Genomic DNA, 24,568 nt, shown 5'->3' with positions numbered 1-24,568 from the left:
CATGGCCATTAGGGAAACTTTTGAAATCCCCAAACAATTTCCTTGAAACTGAGTTGGACTACAATAGCTCAGAAATTTCTGTTTTGGTTGGTATTTTGAGGCTTCCAAATATTATCAGAAGTCCAAAATTGCCTCTCTACATAGTAAGATTCAGATTAACAGAGGCAAACAGAAAAATAAAATGCCTCCTGAAGCCTCAGGCTCTTCCTGGCTTGTCTCAGGCTTTGCATCTGGCACCATCTTCCTTCTATGCCATCTCCACCTCCTCTATACCCTCAAATCCCTCGTGCTAATTCTTTCACTGGTCTCCTCCTTTTCTCTGAAACTCACCTCACTCTCCTTTCCTCTGGACTTGTCAGACACCCTGCCCCTTGAAAATTGAGCCTTTCAAGGATCCCTGGACTCTTATATTCCCTGCACTAAAGCTGAATTACAAGCCATAGTCAAAAATTTCCCCAAAGTTAACTGAATATCCTCAGATTTGCTAAGGAATTTAAACATGGTCATTCAAATTAATGAACTTGGTTTCTCTGACCTATACCAGCTAGTTCATATGCTTGTCATTGAAGGCCAGGCCCAGCATTGATGAAAACAGCTAATTGAGAAAATCCTGAAATGTCTCTAGAATCACAACTAGTGGACCAGAGCACTAACTTACTATATAATCATGTTTGGGCAATCGCTAGGTGACTTCATTAAGCAATTCCTAGGGCTTTTTCAAGCCTGTTGATTGGGACAATATTCAGGCTTGCACATAAAAATCTGATGCAGCTGTTCATGACTATTATAATTAACTTAAGACTTTTATTAAAATATAGTTGGTTTATAATATTATATTAGTTTCAGGTGTACAACATAGTGATTTGATACCAGAGGGAGGAAGGAAGGAAAGAAAGGGAGGAAGAAAGAAAAGAAAAAAGGAAAGAGGATAGCCTATTTAATAAGTTGAAGGATTTTTCTCTATTAAATTTTGAAACTTGCACACAAGTCCACGTTACAGGTGCAATACCTTTTTGTTAATGTCAATGGAAAGTAAATCCTTTCCTTTGGTCTGATTAGGCTAATTTAGGACACGTTATCCCTGGCTCAGAAAAGGTTTACTGGTTTAAACTAATCATTTATTGCAGATAGAGAGGGGGAAACAATCTAGATATACTAGAAAACTATTAGCCACTTATACACAAACACTGTATTTTGTTCACTATTGTTAACAGTAATTAAAAGCAACTTTTCTTTCTTTTTTAACAAAATTCTGTGTCATTTATGCTCTGTATACACTGCTTTCCCTTTTCTACAGAATAATAAAATATTAACAATGATAGGAGAGTCATTTCTAGAATCTTCTTTCAATAATCAAAAATCAGTATATACTCCTTGCATCTCATTGGCAAAATGGACTTCAGTTGAGCATCCCAAACCCTATTGTTACACAGCAAAGAAAGAAGCCTTTAATCTGTGGGTCAGCAGTGTTCCTGTGAAGGGCCAGAGAGTCAAATTTTTTGGCTTTGCAGTACACATGTGGTCTCTGTCATATATTCACTTTTATTTTAACAACTCTTTAATAATGTAAAAAACATTCTGAAGTCACAGGCTGTACAAAAACAGGCCCCAGGCTGGATTTGGCTAATAAGCTGTGGCTTTTCCACCTGGGAGGGACACAGGATTGAGTTCAATTAAAATGCTGCATGCAGGGACTTCCCTGATGGTGCAGTGGTTAAGAGTCTGCCTACCAATGCAGGGACACGGGTCCGGGAAGATCCCACATGCTGTGGAGCAATTAAGCCCATATGCCATAGCTACTGAGCCTGTGTTCTAGAGCCCGCAAGCCACAACTATTGAACCTGTGTGCCACAACTCCTGAAGCCCCCTTGCCTAGAGCCTGTGCTCCGCAACAAGAGAAGCCACCTCAATGAGAAGCCCATGCATCACAATGAAGAGTAGCCTCCACTCACCACATCTAGAGAAAGCCCACTTGCAGCAATGAAGACCCAACACAGCCAATAAATAAATTAATTAATTAATTAAAAAAAAGACTGCATGCAGCACAATGTGATGTAACATGTATTTCATGTTCCTCGGTTAATAAATCAGAAGTAGGATGAACAAGAATCTCAGTGTGCCCAGGACTGAGAGGTTTCCCAGGACGTGAGACTTGCAGCGCTATATCCAGGAAAGCCTCTGCCCAACCTGGATGGTTGGTCACCCTAATAAATTCCTCAAATAGGGGAAGTGAAAATCTTAGAGAAGGAGGACAAAAGAAAGCTTCATGGTTTGACCACCTAATTGAAAAGAAGGGAGAGGTTGGGAGTGGGGAGGTGGCAGTTAGAAGGCTGGTGCAGTTGGAGCCTTGAAACCAAGTGAACTGGGATCGGACCCATCTGCTGCAGTCCGTGGTTGTGGAAGTCCTTCATTTTCTGTGCTTAGGAAAACTTAGGGAAATAAGATGTAGAGAAGTCACAAAGAAAGAAGCGTGAAGAGAAACCCAACAGACCATGTTAAGACTGGAAAACAATGACACAGACATTGACTCAGAAAAGCAGCTTGAGATTTCCATTTAAACTTGTCAAGAAACAAGAAAGGTTGTGTGAGCACATCAACACTGTCCCCAGGTGCTGCTCATTTCATTTTGTTCTTCAGTCTTTTATTTTTTTTGCCTCCCTCTTTAATGTAATTGGCAACATGTCAAAAAGAGTCCATTCCGTGTTTCTCTTGCTGAGGCAATGAAGCAGATGGTATCAGAAACCAATGCAGCAGGGAAATACAGATGACACACAGCTTAGTTTGCGGGAGCTTGAAAAAGATGTGTTTAGAAGCCTGTTGGGTTGGGAGAGAAGGGTGGTGAGGGCAGGATGCCAGAGAGACAGAGAGAGATGTTAGGAACCTATAATTCTAAGGAGATGATTATTACAAGGCTGAGTTATGTTTCATTAATATATAATAATTTCAATGCAATATTATAAGATCAGTAGGTTCAAAAAGATCAGTATCAAAAGCAACACTAAGTAGAAGAACATCTCACCTAAAATAAGAGCAGCAAATATTTTCATATAGAAGTGGTCAAGAGAGGCAGCAAGATGGATTAGAATATCGAAGTAAAAATGGGGCTGTGAGGAAGCCTGAATCTCAGAAACAACATTCTGTATTTCCCTATATGCATTCTACTCCTTGGGAAGTATAAAACAGTTCACGTGTTCTCACTTATTTACACAATTTTCTCAAGAGGTCTATGGGAAAGAAATGTTGACACCCATTTCACAGACAGCAGGATTCAATTATTTTCCCAAAGTCACATCTTGAAAAAGTGCTGACGTTGGGAACATAATCTGTTTCCCTGAACTCCAAAACAATCCACATTAGAGGTGGATATGGAAGTACAAGTCAGTTATTAGACTGGGAAATATTTTAACAGACCTTATATTAAACATGAGAATTATTTTAGCAAACAGGATGAGGGACCATCGGATAAAAGACATCACTTAGGGCAGAGCTCTGAGGGTGGGATTAAAAATGTGACTGTATCTAGGTAAAATTCATTAGAGAATTAAGTTAGAGAAGCCACCAAATTTTGTTTTTTTCCTTTAAAAACCCCACCAAATAAGGGTACAATGCACATGTTGCCCAATACACCTGGTACAGGAAAATGAGTGAGAAGAGTTCTGAACTGAGGAAACAGCATCAGCGGGTAGTGCCACACCCCATGGGCTTCTGCCCTACATTCAGCACCTGTTCTGCCAATTCTGTTCCCCCAGATGCCAGTGGGAGCTCTGAGCCTGAAGCTGCAGCCCATGGCCTGGGAAATCAGCCAGAGGCCAGCCCTGGAGGGCCAATTACTCTGCAAGAATAACTCTGGGGCCTGCCTTATCTTGGGAGCTCTTGAGGAAACTGGTAGTTTAGTGCAAAGCAGAAAGTTATCAGCTCCCTCCCCAAATTTTTCTGCCTAAGCTGAACTCTTGACACCAGAGGGTAATCACTCCCTAGGTATAGCTTGTCTGTGCTACTTCATGCTATGGTAAGTATTACTGGTGTTGAGGGAAGAGGAAGGAGAAATACTTCCTGATGCTTAGAGTCCAGTGGTGTGCTGGTAAAAGATTAACAACCAGACCTCTTTGGGGCAAGTCTGACTTGTACCATCTGTAGGTTGCCATGGTATAAATAATCCCACCATGGCCAATTCCAAGCTACCAATGTGATGTCAAACTTCCTAGAAAATTGCTGAAAATGTAGTAATAAGATGCTGGTAAGAGCACTCTCCAGTGCATCACTGATTAGGATCTATGCTAAGGAGCTGAAATTCAAGAAAAAGTAGCTAATTCTTGGGGGAGGAGGGGAGCATCCAATTGCAAAGCACTAAATTAATTTCATAGTTTCAGTATTCTCACATACACGTCTCCTTTCCAAATAAACAAGAGTCCATGAAGATTCACAGCTACCTCTGTTGCAGGAAAGAAAGTGGGGTGTGAGAGGATGGTCATGTCCCAGGTCTCAGGCGATCCCTGGGACGGCTGCCAAGTGTGTGTTTTTGGCTTTGGGCAGGAAAGAATTCAAGAGTGAGCCTAGTAAAGTGAAAGGTTTATTCAGGGAGATACACACTCCGTAGACAGAGTGTGGGCCATCTCAGAAGGCAAGAGGCTCTGAAATATGGGTGCTTAGTTTTTATAGGCTGGGTAATCTCATAGGCTAATGAGTAGGAGGATTTTTCCAACTATTTGGGGGATGGGGCAGAGATTTCCAGGAATTGGGTCACCACCCACTTTTTGGCCTTTTACAGTCAGTCTTGGAAATGTCATGGCACCTACAGGTGTGTCATTTAGCTTGCTGATGTGTTACAGTGAGCGTATAAAGAGGCTCAAGGTCTACTGGAAGTCAGTCATCTGCCATCCTGGACCTAGTTAGTTCTAACCAGTTCATCTTATGTCCTCAACAGCTATGTCATCCTTTTAAAGGTTGTGCCCTGCCCCCTTCCTGTTCCGCCTCCAGGGATTATCAGTTTTGCTTATCTGGAAGCCCCACAAGATTTCCCTCCTAAAGTTCAGGTACTGTGTCTGGCATAGAGCAGGAACTCTGTATACACAAGTGCCTATGGATTGATGATTGATTGATTGATTCATTTATGTCTTCGTTTCTCCTTTTAGACCTCCCCTCAAGGCTTGTGGGGAGAAAACAAAAACAAAAACAAAAACTTGCTAAGACAGAGTTATGGTTAGGGTTTGGAACTGTTGGGAAGAAAAAAATGTCGTCACCCTTCAAGGTTCTTCTGGCTGGTCTAAGACTTAAATTGACATGAGACAGATGAACAGGAGAAAACCTAATTCAACTATGTATGTACAGGGAATCTGAACACAAGATATTCCAAAGGCACTCAGGCAAAATGTGGTATATATTCATTCTGGACTAAGAAGAAGGGGTAGGGGACTTCAAAGACAAGGTAGGCAATTTATTGGAAGATGAAAAAAGAACAAATATTTGCTGAGTCATGTAGAAACAATGGGACACAGGAATTTTAACAGACTTTGCTATGTTCCTCCCTGTATACTACACTTAGTTCATATGATATTATACATATCTCTGGTGATAGTTTTCTTTACTGGAATAGGCCCTCTGTCTAAATTCTTTCATGCAGTTAAGGGGAGAGGTGAAAAGAAAAACTTCCTGAGTCTTCTGTGTCTCCCTCATGCCAAAGACACACATTTTAGAGTGGCAAATGTTGCTTCCCTATAGAACCATTGTAGAGATGGGTTAAAGCAATTCATCCCATCCTCTGTTTCTCTCACTACAAACAAAGATGAAGATGGCTGATGTGAACTTTTATTTTTATGTAAACAGCATACGAGGCAGTGGCTCCACTTCCTTGGTTTAAGGAAAGGTTCCCTGAAGTTAGATTATTGTACTTATTTTAAACTCAGTTCCATGAGAACCCTGAGGAAGCATACAATTTTCGGGCAAGAAGGGATTCGAACGGTCTTTAGGTGCAAGGCAATTGGTTAGCCAAGTAAGAAAGTAATCAAGTCATTTGCTCAGCTCTCTGCATACATATCTCATTCTGATCTTTCAAGTCTTAGCTCAGTTATCACCTCCTCAAAGAAGCTTTCACATAAACACACACCTACACATTCAGAGTCACCCCCTAGCACATCACCCTGTTTATCTTCATGGAAATATCACCATATAAAATCACCTTAGACATTTATTTTCTGCTTCAATCTATTGGAACATAAGAGCCAGGATAATGGAAACTTTCTCTGTCTTGTTCATTTTGATGCCAAAAACTCAGCCTCTGTGTATCGGTGCCCAATCAAATCTCAGAGACAGAGTTTTGGGTGAAGTAGAAAAGATTAGCTTTATTTCTTTGCCAGGCAAAGTGGGGCACAGTGGGCTTGTGTATCTCAAAATTGTGTGTCCCAACCCAGGAGGATTTGGTGAGGAGCTTTATGTCAATAGTTGAAGGGTGGGGTTGCTGATAAGATTAGGGTGTGTGCAGGGCCTGAACTCCTGGCCTCAGGTAGTTTCTTGACTGCTGCTCCCTTGTCTCTGTATCGCCTCTTTTCCCTGATTAACAGCTGTTCAAATTTGCCCTTTGGAACTTAGGGAGGCTGGAGTCTGTTCCCTACGAATAAGAAACAGGGGATACACAAAGGCTTCCATGCTGAGGAGCCCCACAGGATCCTGCTTGGTTTCAATTACTGTATGCTCAAATCCTGTCCAAGAATTTGGCAAACTTAGGTTCTCAGTAAATGTTTGTGGAGTAAGTGAATGAGTGTAATGGCATATTAATAAGCAATTTCTTCATATCTTGGTATTTAGGTTGTTATCTCTACCTCTACTTCCTTCACAATTGAAATTAAGATCAAGTTGACAACAGTTAAACACAAGAATACCAATTTTTTTAAAACAGCCTCTTCATACCTAGAAAAGTAATGTTTCTTCTCAGCTCTGTGACTTGCCTCATTCAGAGAGAGGCATTCTTTCATGAAATCAGGGTTAGTGTCTCCTAGTACATTTTTTTATGAACATTTATCCAAGGTACTTATTCTTTTTTCCACAAGTTTTAAGAGAATTTGCCATCAGGAATCCACTAAGAAGATTTCTCCAAAGGAATATACAAAATTAAATTGGACTTAAAAGAACTTTAAATTTTTCATCAACGCTAAATAAATAAAGCAGATTATTTCCACCAAGTAAAAACACCCAATGACAAAACTTATTGTAGTTAATCTTATTCATGGTTTCTTGAGCAAGAAAAACTTAGATTTAATTTTAACTATAACCAATTAAGGTTTTACTTCACTTTTCAAGCAAATAATCTTTCAAAATACAGTGGACCCCTGAACAACACAGGGGTTATGGGCATCGACCCCTGCACAGTTGAAAATACCCACATAACTTTCAGTCAACCCTCTGGATCCATGGTTCCACATCTGTGAATTCAGCCAATCATGACTCATGTAGTACTATAGTATGTACTTATTGAAAAAAATTCTGTGTAGAAATGGACCCATGCAGTTCAAACCCATGTTGCTCAAGGGTCAAATGTTACAGGCATATCCTGGAAATATTGCAGGTTCAGTTTAAGACCACCACCATAAAGCGAATATCTCAATAAAACGAGTCACATGAATTTTTTGGTTTCCCTGTGCATATAAAAGTTATGTTTATACTATAGTATATTAAATGCTCAACAGCATTATGTCTAAAAATCAATGTACATACTTTAATTATAAAAAAGCTTTATTGCTAAAAAATGCTCACCATGATCTGACCCTGGTGGAAGGTCTTGCTTCAATGTGGATGGCCTCTGACTGATTAGGGTAATGGTTGCTGAAGGTTGGGGTGGCCGTAGCAATTTCCTAAAATTAAGACAGCAATGAAGTTTTCCACATGGATTGACTGTTTCATATATGATTTCTCTGTAGCATGCAAGGCTGTTAGATAGTATTTTACCCACAATATAACTTCTTTCAAAGTTGGAGTCAATCCTCTCAAGTCCTGCCACTGCTTGATCAACTAAGTTTATGTACTATTCTAAATTCTGTGCTGTCATTTCAACTATCTTCACAGCATCTTCACCTGGAGCAGAGTCCATCTCAAGAGACCACTTTTTTTGCTTATCTATTAAAAAATAACTCATCCGTTCAAGTTTTGTCATGAGATTGCAGCAATTCAGTCACATCCTCAAGCTCCATTTCTAATTCTAGGTCTCTTGCTATTTCTATCACATCTGCAGTTACTTCCTCCACTGAAGTCTTGAACCCCTCAAAAGTCATCTATGACATTTGGAATCAACTTTTCCCAAACTCCTCTTTTTTTTTTTTTTTTTTTTTTTTGCATGTGCTTTTTTTTTTTTTTTAATTTTTTTTTTTGGGGGGTACACCAGGTTCAATCAACTGTTTTTATACACATATCCCCATATTCCCTCCCTTCCTTGACGCCCCCCCCTCGAGTCCCCCCCACCCCAAACTCCTCTTAATATTGATATTTTGACTTCTTCCCATGAATCGTGAATGTCCTTCATAGCATCTAGAATGGTGAATCCTTTCCAGAGGTTTTCAATTGTCTTTTCCCAGATCCATTGGAGGAGTCTATCTACGGCAGCTATAGTCTTACAAAATATATTTCTTAAATAATAAAACTTGAAAGTCAGAATTACTCCTTGGTCCGTGGACCACAGAATGGTGTTGTGTTAGCACGCATGAAAACAACGTTCATCTCATTGTACACATTCATCAGAGCTCTTGGGTAATCAGGTGTATTGTCAATGAGCAGTAGCATTTTGAAAGGAATCTTTTCTTCTGAGTAGCAGGTGTCAACGTTGGTCTTAAAATATTCAGGAAACCATACTGTAAACAGATGTACTGTCATTCAGTCTTTGTTGTTCCATTTATACAGAACAGGCAGAGTGGATTGAACATAATTCTTAAAGGCCCTGGGATTTTCAGAATGGTTAATGAGCATTGGCTTCAACTTAAAGTCACCAGCCGCATTAGCCCCTAACAAGAGAGTCAGTCTGTCCTTTCAAGCTTTGAAGCCAAGCATTGACTTGTCCTCTCTACCTATGGAAGTCCTAGACGGCACCTGCTTTCAATAGAAGGCTGTTTCATCTACACTGAAAACCTGTTGTTTAGTGCAGCAGCCTTCATTAGCTAGATCGTCTGATAACTTGCTGTATCTTCTATATCAGCATTTGCTGCTTCATCTTGCAATTTTATGATATGGAGAAAGCTTCTTTCCTTAAACCTCATGAACCCTCTGCTAGCCTCAAAAGTATCGTCTGCAGCTTCCTCACCTCTCTGAGCCTGCACAGAATTGAACAGAATTGGGGCCTTGCTCTGGGTTAGGCTTTGTCTTAACAGATGAACCAACCTCTGCTAGCCTCAAAAGTATCTTCTGCAGCTTCCTCGCCTCTCTGAGCCTTCACAGAATTGAAGAGAGTTGGGGCCTTGCTCTGGGTTAGGCTCTGTCTTAACAGAATGTTGTGGCTGGTTTAATCGTCTATCAAGATGATGAAAACTTTCTCCATATCAGCAATAAAGTTGTTTTGCTTCTTATTATTTGTGTGTTTGCTGAAGTAGCACTTTTAATTTCCTTTAAGAACTTCTATTTTGTATTCACAGCTTGGCTGCTTGGCACAATAGGGCTAGATTTTGGCTTTCAACCTGCCTTTCTCATGAAGTGTAATTATTTCTGGCTTTTGATTTAAAGTAAGAGACATGAGACTCTTCCCTTCACTTGAACGGGCCATTGTAGGATTACTAATTGGCCTAATTTCAATACTGTTGTGTCCCAGGGAATAGGGAGGCCCAAGGAGAGGGAGAGACATGGCAAAACGGCTGGGTGATGGAGCAGTCAGAACACACACACTTATCTATTAAGTTCTCTGTCTCAAATGGGTGTGGTTCATGGTACCCAAAACAATCACAATAATAACATCAGAGATCACTGATGTTCATTACAAATAAAGAACAAGTTTGAAGTATTATGAGTCTTATCAAAATGTGACACAGATATGAAGTGAACAAATGCTATTTAAAAAACAGCACTAATAGACTTGCCCTACACATGGTTGACACAAACCTTCAATCTGTAAAAACCACAAAATCTGCAAAGTGCAGTAAAGCAAAGCATAATTAAAACAAGACACGCCTGTAGTACTAAAATGCTTAGATATTTAAAAGGACTGCTTATTTTGTGAAAGTGAATTTTATGATTTCGTCTATTCCAGGATTTTGTTTTTTCTCTTACTAAGTAACTTAGTGTATGTCCTTGAGCTTTTTAAGATCATTTTAGCAGTTTATTCTATCATATTTGTGGGCCAGAAATAGAACATGATCAAAGTTTCATTTCTTCTCTATTCACAATTATTTTAATCATTTCGTTTAAAATATTATTTTTTATAATGTTGAGTTTTGTTTTATATAGTCCTCTTAGAAGTGGATAGTGCAGGGGCATTCTTTAGAATTGTATAAACTGAAATGATTATATCCATCCAAAGAGATGAGGAAAATTGTTTTGCTTCATGTAGCTTCCTAGATAATTTCAAAAGTGAGTATTGTTTTCTTTACTTATTGAGGTAGCTTTAAGAGTCTTTGACAAGAATTTTTTTCCCAGTAGTGGTTGTTTTAGATATGTAGGATGAGAAATCCCAGGTGCTATTAAAAAAAAGAGAGAGTGAGTAGGTGCTACTTTATTTTGATAGACACACAGCCTGGGCAGCTAATGGGCTTCAGTACATCGTTGCTAATTAATTAAATATGTGGCCTAGTTATAGAAAAGCATAGGAACAACACAGATCCTGAGCTAACTTGTTTTTAGCTCTGTGTTTGTATATCAACTAAGCCCAGAGTTGGAAACAACTTTAGAGTGTTATTTAAGCCTCACCCTGTGCCACAACAGTTCAAACATTCCCTAAGAGATGTATGTATTTGTCAATGAAAGAGCAGCTCAGCAGAAGCTGGGATTGGGAAAGGAGGTGTGTGGTGGAAAAAACCAGAGTTCCAGAGGGAGAAAGTCTCAGGATCTTGACAAGTTAAGCAGATATTCTGACTCTAGTTCACATATGTAAAGTGTGGTGACAACATTTGCCCAGCAGACTTACTGTGAGAATTAAATAAGATACAAGGAAGATCAGTAAAGGATAGTTCCCTCCGCTTTCCTTTGCACAAGATCTAATTTAGGAGAAAACAGCAGCTAAGGGATAAAAGAGTCCCTCTCAACCCCAGGGCCATCATAGGGAAGGGCTTCTTCACAGGCCAGCTTTATGGACAGCCATGCTTGATTTCACGCTCTACAATCACAATTTTGAAATCTTTAGTAGTTTTGAACAAAGGACCCCTCCTTTTCATCTTTCACAGGATCCCACATATTATGTAGCTAGTCCTGCTTCCTTAGAGCTGGGATATCTGCAGCTAGTGCTTCCTGTCCTGGTCATGTAGGTAAGGGCCCAGCCAAATGCTGCGCTGCTCTAAAGAAGGACCTCAAACTGCAAACTCCAAAATAGAGGAGGAAAATGAATTCCCAGTCATTTTTTTTCTCCTTCCGCTACTATTGCTCCACTGCTTTCTATTGGTCTTAAGATTAGGGGCAAAATTGAGTTTAAATTTATGTATCGACTGAAAATGCTCACTATCTGGCTTAAAACTTTAAGGAGGCAATAAGGCAGTAAATGAAGAGTTAATTCATTCCAGAAACACTTCTGAATCTTTAAAACACTGACTAATAAATTCTAATACTTAATTTCTTAATCTTGGTCTAAAGGGTCGACATAGGTTAGAGACACATAACTTTTAGAAGAACCCTGGTGTTCCATGAGCTGAAAAATATAGAAACAAATAAAGCAAACATATTCTTAGATGCACAATATTTACAGCTTAATATCACTTGGTTGGAACCTGGCTATCTCACCTCACTTATTCAAAATTCCACCTCTAGTATAAGTGGAGTGAAAATGACCCCTAGCAACTAAAGTAAATGTGGGAAAACAAAAACATTATTGGAGTTTAATAACCGTACTCAGAACACTCGTACTCATGCCATCGTTTGAGGTCTTTTTATACCTTTTCTAAACACAGTACTGCTAAGGATGCTCTGGTTTCTGAACTTTCAGTTGATTACATTTAATAAATTAGACCAGAAGAGACAGGCTACATGGTAGACTGGTATCCAGGAGAGATTATTACCAAGAGCAAATGTGGAGGAGGAAGAAAGTGTGTGTGCGTGTATCTATATCTATATAAATACAGACCTACAGAGAGGAAGGTATGGACATAAACATATGTCCTTACACATACACACACTGACATGCAACTTAGTCACAAAAAATAGAAACGTTATTTATTGCAGTGAAAACCAGCCCTTTATGTTCTTGTGTTGGTAGTTTTCAAATGCATCATCATCTCCTTCAGAGATGTCATTTACTATCATCTATAATATGTATGTCTGCCATGATTTTAAGCATTTTATAGATATTTCTAAACCAAACACCAACTGTTTGTTTATTATCTCCATTTTACAGAAGAGAAAAACCTGAGGTTCCAAAAAAGGTTAAAGTCATCCAAGATTAGATGGCTACTAGACATAGAATAAAGGTGTTCTTATAGTACTGGCTCTCTCCAAAGAAGGTGTTCTTTTAACCAAGCAAACTAAAGACCACTAATCTTCATAATGATGGTCTGAGTCATTAAAGGGATATAAGTATATGATAATTATATTCCATTTAAGAAGGCCAGCAACACATTTTAGAAAGATAATATTACAAACAGATTACCAGTATTTCTTAATAAATCTCAGGGTTTTAAACTCCAGCTATTTTTGAAAATCAAATTTATAGAATTCATTTTCAGAGAGTCTCAGATAAATTAAAAACTAATCTATCATCTTTCCTGACAGGGCTATGGCAGAAATAAGTCAACCAATAAAAGCAGAAGTATGTAGATAATATAACAGAACTCAAAATCATCATCAAAAAATAACCTAATAGTTCTTTCATAGAAGAATTCCTAATTAACTTATTAATGACAAATGTGAAACATGGACAGAGATTTATGCATAGACATTTATTTCAATGTAGTAATTTAGAATACCAATTTTTGAAACAAACTAAAGAGGGGATTGGTTAAATAAATCATGGCAGATATAAGATATTATGCTCCCATTTTAAAAACAGTAAATATCTAATATGATAGAAAATTAAATATTAAGGTCTCAAAGAGTATATGCAGTAGGGTTGTCCTTAGTGCTGTTTGCTAGGTATTAACAGTTGGCTCCCTTTCTGGGAAAATTCTTGAATTGATATCTCTGGCTTTCTTGTGGTTGGGTAGAGCCATGCAAGTAGCTTTGGCACCTAATTGCCAATGAAGACCCTCATACAAGTCTTATTTTCATTTATTACGGCAACTGTCAAATTTGAAATGATAGTTGCACAATCAGCATAGGTCCCAGGATAATTTTTATTAGTAAAGTCTATTAAGAGCCTTCAAATTTAAGAGGCTATCTTTAGTAGAGTTTTGTGTGTCCCTTCACACACACACACACACACACACACACACACACACAAACCACATTAAACACTTGCTGTGCATGAAGCATTGTTCTAAGCACTGGGTATCTAACAATAAACAAATAGGTTCTCAGGAAGCTTACATTCTCGTGGAGGAAGTTAAACAATAAACACACAAAACAAGTAAGTGTATATCCAATGATTATAAAAGTGAGATGGTACTTTTTCTACTGAAACGGATATTAGATCGGTTGTAATAGATTTTCACGTTACTTCTAAATAAAAGCTTTCACTTGAATACAGATCTGGAATAGCATGCAGTATAATACAACAGAGCCCATAATTATATGGGAACACACAAATAGAAATGATGTTTTCAGTAATGGAAAGTATTCTTCTACTTTTCTAAAGTTATGGACATAAACATACGTCCTTACACATACATATAGTCCACATAATGTCAGGACTCAAAATTTACCTGCATCTGTGTGCACTCAAGCTCATACATACTTTAGAAATGTTTATAGCCGACCTGAATAAAATACTAGGGACACATATAACCACCTGTAGGTGATTCCTTTGTTATTTGCTGAATTGTGTTTCAACATGTGCAGAAAATTAATTCTTTACATTTAGGTCACTTTTATGTTGTGAGGTAGTTACTAATACTAAACTCCCAAGTATTATAGTTTAGCCCTCAATGCCAACAACATGACCCAATAGGCCATCAACAAGGTGTGCACACTCCAGCAGCATCTGGGTTGCTTGACCAACTCTCAGTGTAATGGCTGCTGCTTTACATCTGTCTTTAATATCGCACAAGATTTTCTTGTGGCCAATCTATATAGGAAATAGAAAATTCGGAACTACACTTTCTAAGATTCTAAGTTGACATACTTCAAAAATACCACAGACTAAAGAGAAACAATAACTATGTCTTGTGAGGGTTACAAATAGAGAAACATATGCAATAATAGTAACATAAAGGGCAGAAGATAAGTAAATAGAAATTATTTTATTCCACTGGGAGTGATAAAGCACTAATTTAATATAGAATGTAATACATTTAGGATGCATATCAGTGTCCAAGGTAACTGAGAAGGTATACTTTTAAAACTATGGTATAATAAAAAAAAGACCATATAAAGAGTTGATATATATATATATGAGATATATATATATTTTGACTGCATTGGGTCTTTGTTGCTGCCCACGGGCTTTCTCTGTCTGCAGCAAGCGGGGACTGCTCTTTGTGCTGTGGCTTCTCTTGTTGTGGAGCATGGGCTCTAGGCACGTGGGCTTCACTAGTTGCAGCATGTGGGCTCAGTAATTGCCGTGCTCGGGCGTCAGTAGTTGTGGCTTGCGGGCTCTAGAGTGCAGGCTCAGTAGTTGTGGTGCACAGGCTTAGTTGCTCTATGGCATGTGGGATCTTCCTGGACCAGGTATTGAACCCATGTCCCCTGCATTGGCAGGCAGATTCTTAACCACTGCGCCACCAGGGAAGTCCCAAGTCAATAAATTTTTCAAAAGGCAGGAAAGGATGAAAGAAATGAGGACAGGATGAGACAAAAGATAACGGATAGCATGATGGTAGACTTGAAACTGAGAATATCTGTCATTATATTAAATATATAGAGACTAAAAAGTCTAAAAGGAAACATTGACGGATTGGTAAGAAAACAAAAGTCTACCTCTATACTTTTTGTAAAAGATTCTTTATAAATACAAAGACACAGTAGAATGTTAAACAATAAAACGTACTAAAAAGAAAGCCGTTGCAGCTTTATTAATATCAGACTCCAAGGGAAGAAATATCATTAAAATTATAGAGTTGTTTCATTTTAGCAAAACAACAAATTAAACAGGAAGACTAAAAACTCATAAGTTTGTAATAATAATAATTCTTCAAAATACAAAAAACAAAATTTGACAGAAATGGAGAAGTTGACAAATCCACAACTATAGTTGTATAGTTTAATAAACTTCCCTTAGTAAATGACAGAAGTCAGACATAAATCATTATGGTCAGAGAACAGAACTATTAACCAATTCATTTAATTGCTTTTTAGAACACTATACCCAATAACAACATAATATACATTCTCCTGAAGTGTATATAAACCATTTAGTAAAACTGGTCATATCCTGGATAACAAAGCAAATATTATCAAATATCAAAGTATTTGCAACATAAATGGTCTTTGACTAAATAGGAATTAAACTGAACTGGAAATTAAAAAGGAAAGATAACCAGAAGATCCCCAAGTATTTTGAATTTAAGCAATCAATAATAAAAGTATAAAAATCCAATAAAAAATAGGACACTTGAAAAGTCCCTTTAAAAAGAGCATATCTAAATAGCTAATAATTATATGAATAAGGAGCTCAGTGTCATAACTCATCAGAGAAATACACATTAAAACTACTTACACCCACTAGAAGGACTAAAATTTAGAAGACCAACAAGACCAGCTATTGACCAAGTTACAGAACTCTGCTGCATTACTGGTGGCAGCAACAGATAGTAAAAAAAACTGTGGGAAATTGGCAGTATTTACTAAAGCAATTCCAACCCTAGATACATATCCAAAAGAAATGAATGTATTTGCTTAACAGAAAGACATACACCAGAATTTTCATAAAAGATTTAACCGAAAATGAAACAGTAACAAATTCAGAAATAGTAGAATGAATTGAGATATGTGTAAATTTTGTATTATACAATAGTAAAAGAAGAATAAACTACTACAATATAGAAAAACATAGATGTAATAGCTGCATCCTATAGGCATTATGTTGAACAAAATAAGCCAGACACAAAAGCTTCCATATAACATGCTTTAATGTATAGTTGACACTTGAACAATACAGGTTTGAACTGCATGCGTCCATTTATATGAAGATTTTTTCCCCATAAATATATTGGAAAGTTCTTTGGAGATTTTTGACAATTTGACAAAAACTCACAGATGAACTATGCAGTTCTCTCTGTGATAACTGGAGAAATTTTGTATCAGCCTATCAACACAGGTAAGTTGTTTTTTAAAAAGTAACAATGTTTCTACTACTGTTTTATGAATATAACTGTAATACTGTATGCCATAAAAATTTTATAATGATCCGTCTCAGTCATTAATGTGTAGGCTAGGCTACTCTGAGGCCATCATATTGATTACACCAAGCTACCAAAAATCAGTCCCATCACTGCTTCTTTGTTATCAATGCAAAAATCATTATACCTGTAAATATGAATTTGTTTTTCACATTATTTTTTCATTTTTGATGTCTAGCATTCGTAATACATCTAACATCTATACTGTTTTGTATCATAAGACAGTTTTGATGTAGGTACTGACAATTCATCTTGTAAACAGGGTAAACTTGGAGTAATGATAAATACAGTATTGCAAATGTATTTTCCCTTTATGATTTTCTTAACATTTCTTTCCTCTTGCTTGCATATTGTAAGAATACTGTATATAAGACATATACTGATAACACACAAAATATATGTTAATCAATTGTTTGTTATCAATAATGCTTTCAGTCAACAGCAGGCTATTAGTCTGTTAAGTTGGAGGGTAGTCAAAAGTTATACACAGATTTTCAACCAGATATGCCCCTATCCCCCATGTTTTTCAAGAGTCAACTGCATATACATTTCAAGAAGGGGCATAACAAACTTACAGCAATAGAAGCTAGAACAGTGGTTCCTTTAGGGAGTATTAGTATGGAAAGAAATACAAGGGATCCCTTTCAGGTGCTGGAAATATATATTCCTGATGTTGCATCCAGTAAAACATGTGTATGCATATTTAAACATTCACAGAACCGAACACTTGAAATACTGCATTTTATGCTCTTTCTTCATATAAATTTTACCTTATTAAATAAGGAAAAAGGGAAGTAAAGATATAAATTGGCCATTTGCAACTAGATTTTTACACATTTCTAATGTTGATTCTTTTACAGCTGGTTAGTCTGCTAACAGAACCTCTTCAGCTCCATCCTGTGTGGTTAAGTATCTGTGACCCTCCAAGAACAATAACATGAGCACAGATGCAACATTTGCATCGTCTACCAACTGCTTTACCACCATTAAGAAAGTGGAAAATGTTACCAGGAGCCATCAAAGACCTTTATTTTCTTAATATTACCCTGTCTCTAAGGGTGAATTATCACGATAGAGCCACATGCTTGAATGTAGTCCTATAGTAGAAAATTTACCTTCTTTGTACTGAGTGCACTTTGCCCTTTTTAATCAGAATCCTTTAGCATAACTTAAATATACATATATAATAGTGTCCATGCTAGCAAACCATGTATCAATTTCTGTGTCTCATTTATCACCTCAAATACTTTTGGGAAACCCTAGATTTAATATGTTAATTGTGAAAGGAGTTGTTCACCTTAAAATAATTTTTATGTAATTTTGATAATTATTGAAAGAGCAGTCAAATGTAAATCTATTCTAAACTGCTTGCACTGTGCTTTAGTGTATTTGAAAATTAAGGGATATGTATTAAGTCCAAGTTTTCATTTTTAATCTCTTTGCATTAATTAACAATATCATTTTTCAATCATGGAGAATACAGAACACTGCAGGCAAGGCAAAAATTTACTTTTACTCTCAGCGTCTGAGAATTAAATTAAGGTAAGATAGATTAGCAGGAGAAAAGCATACAGATTTTTATATGTACGTGGGAGCCCCCACAGGTAAATGTATACCAGAGGAAGTGGCCAAACCTAAATGCTTATCTAGTAGGTTGAACAAAATGGCAATTGTGGAGAAGTAAAATGCATGGGGAGGCTAAAGGAAGATAAGTTATTTTAACAAGGTCCATTTGTACAGATTTTTCTCAGCTTTGACTCTATCTCTGGTGACTAGAAAGTTTTTTTTCTCCCTACACAGGGAAGGCAGAGTGTTCTTTTTGTATCTGCTCTCTTTCAAATGTCTTTAGCTCAAAATAATCCTTATGTTAAAGTGTCATATTTGGGGGTGGCGTATTCTACCACCCTTCAACGTTATATAAGTACTTGTTATATAGGTGTAGTAACAAAGTTTAAAAAATTCTTTTAAATATGATTAGGCATTTCAGCTACTATTTCCTTTCTACATAAGAAAAATCACTTAGTTGCTACAAAATATTTGTTTTACTTATTAACTATTTTATGCTCATATATAACATGGTATTTCTCCTATATAAATCTATATATAACGATGACTGAATGAATAAAAGAAACAAGAGTTTGGAAAAGGAGTGTAGGTATTTCATTTAGCTTAAATTTTTTTAAATAAAACTTTCAAATTTTCAACTATGTGCTGTGGCATCTAAAACTATAATAAATTCACATACTGTCTCACCTTTATCTGGGTTTCAGTGAGTGACTATACAAAAATCAATTGAAAGAGGTTTTCTGTGTCTCTTTAAAAAAAAGGCCAGGCATCATTATTTTATGGCCAGAATTCAACGGACTCTTTGAAAAGGATTAGGCTTGATCCTTCCTGGCTGAGACAGAGTCCATAATCAGGGTTTGAAATCAGGAAAATTCTAAGTTTATTTCCTCACACTTGGAAATAGTTTTCAAACTAAGAAAGAGAAAGGAAGTAAATATATGATCAACTATGAGGAGAGCTTTTCTGTCCCAACAATACTTAGGGTAGCTTGGCCATCAGTTTCATTTAAGCTGTTACATCCAGAAAAACAAAAAATCTGGTACAGAGGATCCAAATCCAACCTGATGTCTGATAAAATCATATACACTCATTTTCTTTAATACAGGCAGATCTAATGTATAACTCCAATGTACCTTTGAAAAGTTTCATATTTCTATTTCTATTGAAAGCATATTATTCATGTAATCACAACAAAATAAAAATGTAGCTGAAGTGAAACTAGATTGCTAATTTTATAACTTCATATGTAACTGTCATATTATAATTTATAATAAAAAATATGTATTTGGTCTTCATTCCCATTTGTGACACACAGTTCCTAAAACCTTTGTAATATCCTAATACTGTGATGCGCTATAGAGGCATCTTTTGTTATATTTTCTGTTCCTGGTTCCTGAGAGCACCAAAGACAAAAAAGTGAACTTTCTTTCAACCTCCCTTGACTTTGTGTTAATGAAGTAATATTTGGAAAGCTTTAGATAACATTGGGATGAGGGCTGGTTGCCAGGGGAACCAGTCACATGATTACACGGTTGGAACTTCCAGCCCCACCTTCAGACCTCTGGGCAGGGGATCGGTGCTGAAGGTTGAATTAGCCATTAAGGCCAACGTTATAATCATTCATGCCTATAAAATAAAGCCTACATAGAAATCCCTGAACTGTGGTGTTCAGAGGTTGGTAAATCTTCCAGGATGGTGAACACGTGGAAGTGCTGGGAGGGCAGGACCAGGGAAGGCAGGGAAACTCTACACCCCTTCCACACATCTTGCCCTGTATATCTCTTTCATCTGGCTGTTCCTGAGTTGCAAGCTGGTCATCTAGTAAGTAAACCATTTTCTTGAGTTCTATGAGCCACTCTAGCAAGTTATCACACCCAAGGAGTCCTGGAAACTTCTCATTTATAGCTGGTCAGAAACCCAGCTGATAATCTGTACTTTCAATTGTCATTCAAAGTTGTATGAAAGCATTCTTACGGAACTGAGACTTTAACCTGTGGGATGTGATGCTATTTCCAGGTAGGTGGTGTCAGAATTGAGTTAAACTGTAGGACATGCAGCTGTGTGGGAGAATTGCTGGGGATGGGGAGGGGGGGGTATTGAGAGTAGAGTGCTGGGAGGAGAAAAAGAGACTTTTTCTGGTCAGTTTAGTACTTCCTAAAAACATTCTTCCTCAACAGAACTTGGCAAAGGACCAGCCAGTAATCATATTCAGCTTTACAAGCCACATCCAATCTTTATCACAACTATGTAACTAACACTATAGCACCACAGACAGTGTATAAAAGAATGGGTGTAAATGTGTTTAAGTCTTTATTTAGAAAAGAAAAAAAAAGTGGCAGAACAGATTTGGTTCCTGTGCCACATCTCACTGTTCACTGCTCTTAAATGAAAAATCAAATGTAAAAATGCTAAATTTATGCGGCTATTGCTTTTGGTTTGGTATAGTGTTTGCATACAGGTTTTCACACATTTCAATTTAATCAGTAGCTCTTGATTTCCTATTACAAAAAATAAAGAAAATTGACACATTTACACTTATTCCCAGTCCTCCTTTACCGAAGTTTGGTGTTTGTCAGTTATATTATAAATAATATTCTACAAATGTCAGCATTAAAAACAAGACTTACTCTGTCCTGTAGTCTATCTTCCTAACCATCAATCAAGATGCCCTATAATACCGTAAAAATACCTGTACTGTATGTAAACGAACAAATACAATGATTGCACTAAGCAACCAGGAAGAAAAGTACACGAGGTGGGTCTAATTAGTTTATAAAGTGATTAGGAAAGAATTTAAATTCCATTGTTTTTGTGTTTTTCTGGAGCCACAGATACACATCACACTGGAATCCACTGCCTTAACACCCTGAAATTAACACCCTGAAAGTTCTGTTTCACTTCTTCCAATGTGAGGGAAATAGATATGATTTTACTAGATAAAAAGAAACAGATGCATGCAAACGGCATGTCCTCTAAAACTGGACAAATATTTGAATTTGCAAACAGATTAATAAATCGCATGATAAGATTTATCATATAAGCCTTTGCCATCTTGGGAGAAAAGAGGAACGAATCCTAAATGTGGCAGATGCTACCTGCCCACATTCCCTCTCTGCTAGCACCAGTGCACTGTGCTTTGCGCAGCTTCCAACAGCTATCACCTGCCTTTGGTTGCCTGAGGATTTTCTCGGGCCTCTGGAGCCAGCTCTGCTACCTACTTGATAGGCTGTAAGAGCAGGGGAGTAACTTCAGGAACAGCCCTCAAACAAAGCCTCACAGGAGTTCATGTACACATCTCCACCCACCTCTCGAGTCTGTTTTACTCAGAGCCCCATAACTCCCCTGGTGGGATTAACTGCCCATAGTGGTACCTAACTGATAATTCTCCACTCATTGGTTGCCTTCTCTTCCCCTTCTTATCTCACTTCTTTGCACCCTGACAGTTTCCTTCGCCTCCCATATCCTGAAGTAAATGTTAGTACACCCATCTTACAGATCAGGAAACTGAAAGTTAGAGACTGTAAACAACCATCTATGAACACAGATCTTTTGGGCTATGGAGCCCTTGTTACTGGACATTTTATCTTTTAATATAATTTTTTTGCCATTTACTCCTAAGAAGCAACAGGACAGAAAGCTCAGCAGTATTAATAATTGTGCTTACTTTATGCCAGGAAAAAGTAGTAAACATTTCTATGTTAAAGAAAAAATAGGGCATAGAAAAGTTAAGTCATTTAGAGTGGTGGTGGTTTCAGGACTTGAACCAGCCCGTCTGACTCAAGAGTAGCAGCTTTTACAGCCTCCACTCTGCTACTTCCCAGAAGAGCAGAGCTTCAATACTCACTTTTCAAACAAAATAATCAGTTAGTACTTTTGCTGTGCTTCTACCCAGTGGCACACAGCAGAAGCATTGCTGGAAATCCATGGACATTTTCTAATGGGTTTGTCTGATGATGATATCAAAATAGACTAATTTCTCCCTGTGTGAAGCGCTTCACACAGTATCAAAACAAATCGTATGATAGAGATAGTATTACCTCTATTTAAACTATCTGAGCTTCAGTTTTCTTTTAGTTACAGGTTCAAGATCACAAGTGGCAGCACCTAGATTTAATTCTAGGTTTGCTTGAATCTAGTGCCAGCACAATTGTCAGGATACCTTCTTGTTTCGGCAGCCCACCCATTTAAAGATACCAGAAAAGGCATTTCACAGGGCTGGCTTCAAGGGAGTTTCATTTTTAAGTGAGCCAGATGGCCCTTCTTGGCATTTGTTGCTGTCTTGTTATCTCTACTTGTAAGGACCTCAGTGACCTCACCTCACCCTCTTTGTAAACTTCCATTTACCATCAAGTTTCCCCCCCAAAAGGGAGGGTCCTGTAGACCTTCCAGGTGGGTGAGATGGTGGTGCTGAAGAGCAGGGGTATATGCACAGCCAACAGCTTCATTTGTCCACAAAATCTTCCTCTTTCTCTCCAAGAAACCCCAAGGATAAGTGGGTTATTAACATATTTGTTGGTCTATTATTTTAAAAATATTATCTCATTTTTAAAAAGCAGAATGGTACCATGGCACCTGTCCCTCCAAAAATCTTTAGGGCTTCTCATAGTCAGAATTAGGTCTTGGTCTTTTCTCCCACTAGACCTCTCTTCATCTTTCCACCTGTCACCTTTCTACTGTGGCAACTGGTTTGTCTCTCACTCTTTCTCATCTCTCTATACCTCTCTTACTCGTTTTTCTCTGTCATATCATACATACACAAACACATAAGCACCCTCAGTCCCTGTACACATTTAAAAATTTGTTCTTGGAAGATTTCTCTAAATTCACTCACAGCAAACTATTAAAATCAAAAGCTTTATCTCCATAGGGCTATTTGCATTTTGAGCCTCAGCTGCAGCTTGCAGAATTAAAAGTTTATCTCACTTAAAGGAATTTCATACATCAGTGACCAGCTATTACAGGGAACAAGGTATCTTTTTAAAAATCCGATGGAAATACACCTCAGCCTGGGTAATGGAGGAAGAAGGTTTGAGGGGCATCACTAGGCATATCTTAATAGGCATTGGCCACAGTAATTATTACCTGATGGTTTGTGTTTTAAATATGCACCGCTTGGGACCCACTCTGAAATTCAGCATTGCAATAAGCAGAAGCCGCACAATAACCATATATCCCTTTCACTTTCTAAACACATTTATCAAAACCTGGCAAGACATCGCCCCCAATTGAATAAACAAAACTAAGATCAGTGTCTTTTCCTCAGGGGTGTTCTGTCTCTGCCAGCAAGAAAATGTCATGGCTGACACCATTTATTCACAGCACTGATAACCCAGGAACTTCACTCAGCATCTCTGTGGCTCCTGGGGAAAGATTCTTTGATATGGGACCTTGCTGTCAGCTGTCTTCTTTTTTTTGGTCAGGGAACAAACAGGCATCTTGAGACAGCCCAGGGCCCAGTTCTCTCTCCTTCCCTGTCCTTGGAGAGTTCCTCTCTCTGTAGGTTTGGCTGCCAATTTTCTGAGGGTCCAGTAAAGTTGCAAGCCAGCCCCTGCTGATTCTTTTTCATGCAGGAAAATTTTCTTTTATAATTGCCTCAGGGAGGAGAAAAGCTCCAAATGGAAAAGAGGTAGCACATTCATTTGCAACAATTCTTCTGGGAAGTTTAAACATAATCTCCTCACTGAGAATTTCATTAGATTTTACCTGGCTCATTCGCACAGAAGCTTTAAGACTCAGTTGAGATGTCACCTCTCCTGGGAAGACTCCCTGATTCCCCAGTCTTTGCTAGGATGCTCTTCTCAATGGTTCTGAACTCCCTTTCATTGTTGCTCTTATCTCCCTGGATTTTAATTTTCTGATTGTCTGCCCCATTGGATTGGGGTCTTGAGGGCAAGTCTGTGTCCATGCACTGTATCCCTGTAGCACTAGTACCTAACTCAGTTCAGCTAAGCTAGACATTTTATTTAAAGAAAAAAACAAAAGGACATTTCTATTCTACTATAGAATTCTTTGAGGAGTTGGGTGTGGTTTAGTGAGGTCAGTTCATCCTCATTTTGCCTCTAAAGCCTTTGAAGTCATATTGTGGGTCAATCTCAATGATGCTACAGAAAATTTTAATTGCAGCAAGCTTATTGAACTTGATCCTGATTGGAGAATTTCTTATTCTGTCCCAAAGCCCTAGTGCCTTGCAAGTAATACACTACTTCCAAGCATAACTGTGACCCAGAGATTCAGAAGAAAGAAATAATAGTGCCCATGCTGGTTTTGTTTTTAATCATCATATCACTGTCTTTGTAAAACTCAGACATTTCTAGATGTGTGTTAAGGATAGGAAGGGAAAAGAATAACCCTCAAAAAATCCTGAAACTTTTTCTTTCTTACGGTGAGTATCAGAGAACAGT

This window comes from Hippopotamus amphibius, chromosome 4 (genome assembly GCF_030028045.1).
Source record: "Hippopotamus amphibius kiboko isolate mHipAmp2 chromosome 4, mHipAmp2.hap2, whole genome shotgun sequence".
NCBI lineage: Eukaryota > Metazoa > Chordata > Mammalia > Artiodactyla > Hippopotamidae > Hippopotamus > Hippopotamus amphibius.
The sequence above is the reverse complement of the archived record's forward strand: the minus strand, read 5'-3'. Positions refer to the sequence as shown.